Source organism: Eriocheir sinensis, unplaced genomic scaffold (assembly GCF_024679095.1).
Source record: "Eriocheir sinensis breed Jianghai 21 unplaced genomic scaffold, ASM2467909v1 Scaffold280, whole genome shotgun sequence".
NCBI lineage: Eukaryota > Metazoa > Arthropoda > Malacostraca > Decapoda > Varunidae > Eriocheir > Eriocheir sinensis.
The window spans coordinates 156,131-162,135 of record NW_026111588.1 but is presented as its reverse complement, the minus strand read 5'-3'; positions in this window follow the sequence as shown (position 1 = coordinate 162,135).

The window sequence follows — 6,005 nt, the reverse complement described above, 5'->3', positions numbered from 1 at the left end:
TGCTAAATTCACATAAAATAGCGCATTTCTTATAAAATATATATGCAAGATACACATTAAATTTTTAAATTTGTATTGAAATAAATAAACAAAATGCACATACAATAAGGTAAATTTGTATAGAAAGAGATATGCAAAAATACATATAAAACAAAGTAAATTTGTTTCAAAATATATATACGAATGCACATAAAATAACGTAGATTTCTATAAAAATATATATACAAAATACACATAAAATTAAGTAAATACGTATAAAAATAGATATACAAAATACATGTAGAATAATGTAAAATTGTTTAAAAAAAATAAAAAAAATATAAATAAAATAATGTAAATTTTTATGAAAATAAAATTGCAAAATTCCCATAAAATAAAGCATATTTTTATAAAAATACATATACAAAAATACACATAGCATAATTAAATTTGTATTTAAATTAATTTACAAAATGCATATACAATAAGGCAAATTTGTATTGAAAAAATATGCAAAATACACATAAAACAGTGCAAATTTATATCAAAATCTATATACGAATACTCATAAATCAACGTAGATTTCTATAGAAATATATATACAAAATACACATCAAATGATGTAAACACGTATAAAAAAAATATATATATATCTATATCTATATCTATATATATATATATATATATATATATATATATATATATATATATATATATATATATATATATATATATATATATATATATATATATATATAAAAAACACAATAAATATTGTAAATTCGTCAAAATAAATAAACAAAATATCAATAAAAGAATGTGTATTTGTAAAAATAGATATACAATATACATAAAATCACCTAAATTTGTATAAAACTATATACAAAATACACAAAATTATTTTAATTTGTATGAAAATAAATATACAAAATACACATAAAATTAGGTAAATTTGTATTGAAATACATTTACAAAATACAAATAAAATAATGTAAATTTAAATGAAAATATATAAACAAATACACTTAAAATAACGTAAATTTGTATAAAATATATATAAAAAATACACATTAAATAATGTAAATATGTATAAAAAAATATATACAAAACACAAATAGAATAATATAAAATCGTATCAAAATAAATACACAGAATATTAATAAAATAATATAAATTTGTATGAAAATTAAGATGCAAAATACCCATAAAATAACGCATTTTTTATAAAAATATTTATACCAAGACACACATAAAATATTTGAATTTGTAGTAAAATAAATATACAAAATGCAATAAGGTAAATAATTTAAATTTGTATTGAAATAGATATGCAAAATACATATAAAACCACATAAATTTTTTTCAAAATATATATACGAATACACATAAGATAACGTAGATTTCTATGAAAATAAATATACAAAATACACATAAAATGAAGTAAATACGTATAAAAAAGGTATACAAAATACACATAAAATAATGTAAACTCGTATCAAAATAAATAAACAAAATACTAATGAAAGAATGTGTATTTTATAAATATAAATATACAAAATATAAATAAAATAACGTAAATTTATATAAAACTATATGCAAAAATACGCAAAAGTAATTGAATTTGTGTGAAACTAGATATACAAAATACATGTGTATTTTGTATATTTATTTTCATACAAATTGAAATTATTTTTGTTTATTTTTTTATATATTTTCATACAAATTTTCGTTATTTTATGTGTATTTTGTATATTTTTTTTTTCTACAAATATACGTTCTTTTATATGAATTTTGTTTATTGAGTTTGAAACGAATTTACATTATTTTGCATATCTATTTTCATATAAATTAAAATACTTCTGTGTATTTTTGTACGTTATTTTATGTGTATTTTGTATATTTATATTTATACAAATACACATTCTTTTATTGGTATTTTGTATATTTATTTTGATGCGAATTTACATTATTTTATGTGTATTTTGTATACATTTTTTTTTACGTATTTACTTCATTTTATGTGTATTTTGTATATATATTTTTATACAAATCTACGTTATTTTATGTGTATTCGTATATATATTTTGTAACAAATTTACATTCTTTTATATGTATTTTGCATATCTATTTCAGTACAAATTTACCTTATTGTATGTGTTTTTTATATATTTATTTAAATACAAATTTAATTTTTTTATGTGTATTTTGGTATATATGGTAAGGTAAATTTGTATTGAAAGAGATATTAAAAAATGCAAATAAAGCAATGTAAATTTGTTTCAAAATATATATACGAATACACATAAAATAACGTAAATTTCTATAAAAATATATACAAAATACACATAAAATGAAGTAAATACGTATAAAAAAATGAATACAAAGTACACATAAAAATCGTATCAAAATAAATAAACAAAATACCAGTAAAAGAATGTGTGTTTGTATAAATATAAATATACAAAATACACAAAAAATATCGTAAATTTGTATAAAACTATATACAAAAATACAGAGAAGTAATTAAATTTGTATGAAAATATATATACAAAATACAGCTAAAATAAGCTATATTTGAATTGAGATGTACATACAAAATAAATAAAATAATGTAAATCTGTATCAAAATATTTATACAAATACATATAATAACGTAGATTTGTTTAAAAATATATAAACAAAATACACATTAAGTAATTTAAATACGTATAAAAAAATATGCACAAAATACAAATATAATCATGTAATTCGTATCAAAATAAACAAACAAAATAGCAATAAAATAATGTAAATTTGTATGAGAAAACATATACAAATAACGCAAATTTCTATAAAAATATATGTTCAAAAATGCACATAAAATAAGGTAAATTTGCATAAAAATATATATACAAAACACACACTAAATAATGTAAATGCGTACATAAAATAACCTAAATTTGTATAAAACTATATACAAAAATACACAAAAATAATTTAAATTTGTTTGAAATGAAATATACAAAATACACATAAAATTAGGTAAATTTATATTGAAAAAATATATAAACTCAAATAATGTAAATTTGAATGAAAATATATAAACAGATACACTTAAAATAACGTAAATTTGTATAAAATATATATGCAAGATACACATTAAATAATGTAAATGTGTATAAAAAATATATATACAAAAAGCAAATAGAATAATGTAAAATCGTATCAAAATAAATACTCAGAATATCAATAAAATAATGTAAATTTGTATGAAAATAAAGATGCAAAATTCCCAAAAATTATCGCATTTTTTTAAAAAATATATATACCAAAATACACATAAAATAATTAAATTTGTATTGAAATAAATATACAAAATGCATATACAGTAAGGTAAATTTGTATTGAAAGAGATATTCAAAAATACATATAAAACAATGTAAATTTGTTTCAAAATATATATACGAATACACATAAAATAAAGTAGATTTCTATAGAAATATATATTCAAAATACATATGAAATTATGTAAATACGTATAAAAATATATATACAAAATACATATCAAATAATGTAAATTCGTGTCAAAATAAATAAACAAAATATAATGAAAAGAATGTGTATTTGTATGAAAATAGATAATAGATAATAAATTTGTATAAAATAAATATGCAAGATACACATTAACTAATGTAAATATACAAATTAAATTATTTTATATGTATTTTTGTATATATATTTTTATGCAAATATGAGTTATTATATGGGTATTTTGCGTCATTATTTTCATACAAATTTACATTATCTTATTGATATTCTGTTTATTTATTTTGATCCGCTTTAAGATTATTCAATGTGTATTTTGTATATATATATTTTTATACATATTTACATTATTTAATGATTATTTTGTATATATATTTTATCCAAATTTACGTTATTTAATGAGTATTTGTTTATATATTTTTATACAAATTTACATTATTTTATGTGTATTTTGTATATGTATTTCAATTCAAATTTGCCTAATTTTTTGTGTATTTTGCATATATATTTTCAAACAAATTTAAATTATTTTTTGTGTATTTTTGTATATATTTTTATACAAATTTTAGTTATTTTATTTGTATTTTGTATATATATTTTCCTACAAATATACATTCTTTTATTGGAATTTTGTTGATTTATTTTGATACGAATTTACATTACTTTATGTATATTTTGTATATATATTTTTCTACGTATTTACATTATTTTATATGTATTTTGTAAATATATTTTCATAAAAAATTACATTATTTTATTGTGTGTATTCGTATATATTTTACACATAAAACAAATTTACACTGTTTTATGTGTATTTTGCATATTTTTTCTATACAAATTTACCTTATTGTATATGCATTTTGTATATTAATTTTAATAGAAATTTAATTATTCTATGTGTATTTTTGTATATGTATTTTTTAAAAAAATATGCTTTATTTTATGGGTATTTTGCATCTTTATTTTCATACAAATTTACATTATTTTATTGATATTCTTTGTATTGATTTTGATACGATTTTACATTATTCTATGTGTATTTTGTATACATATTTTATAATATACCAATGAAGTAATCTAAATTCGTATCGAATTAAATTAACAAAATACAAAAAAATAATGGAATTTTGGATGAAAATATATATAGAAAATGCACATAAAATAACCTAAATACAAATACAAATATACACATAAAACAATTTAAAATTGAATGAAATAAATATTAAAAAATAAACATAAAATAAGGTAAATTTGTGATGAAATATATGTACAAAATACACATAAAATAATATAAATTTGTAAGAAAATATATATACAAATACACATAAAATAAAATGAATTAGTATGAAAATATATATTCAAAATAAACATTAAATAATGTATAAAAATATATATATACAAAGTACATATAAAATAATGTAAATTCTTATAAAAATAAATCAACAAAATAACAACAAAATAATATATATTTGAATGAAAATAAATTTACAAAATACACATAACATAAGTAAAATTTGTATTAAAATATATGAAAAAATACCCAGAAATAATTTGAATTTGTATGAAAATAGATATACAAAATACACATAAAACTAGGTAAATTTCTTTTGAAATGTATATACAAAATACCCATAAGATATTATAAATTTGTGTCAACATATATCAACAAATACACGTAACGTAACGTAAGGTAACGTAACGTAAATTTGTATAAAATATATATACAAAATACACATTAAATTAAGGAAAAATATATAAAAAAATATATAAAAAATACACATAGAATAATGTAAAATCGTATCAAAATAAATGAATAGAATATCAATAAAATAATGTAAATTTCAATTAAAATAAAGATGCAAAATACCCATGAAAAAACGCATATTTGTATTAAAATATATATTAAAAAATACACATAAAACAATTAAATTTGTATTAAAAAAAATATACAAAATGCACATACAATAAGGTAAATTTGTATTGAAATAGATATGCAAAATACACATCAAATAATGTAAATTTGTATTATAATATATATACTAAAACACATAAAATAGCGTAAATTTCTATGGTAATATATACAAAAAAAATACACATAAAATGATATAAATACGTGGAAAAATATATATACAAAATACACCTAAAATAAGTTTTTTTTTATTTTGATTCGAATTTACATTATTTTATGTGCATTTTGTATACATTTTTTTATACGTATTTACTTAATTTTATGTGTATTTTGTATATATATTTTTATAGAAATCTACGTTATTTTATGTGTATTCGTATATATATTTTGAAACAAATTTACATTGTTTTAAATTTATTTTTGCATATCTCTTTCAATACAGATCTACCTTATTGTATGTGCATTTTGTATATTTATTTCAATACAAATTTAAATATTTTATGTGTATTTTAGTATATATTTTTTCATAAGAAATGCGTTATTTTATGGGAATTTTGCATCTTTATTTTCATACAAATTTACATTATTTTAT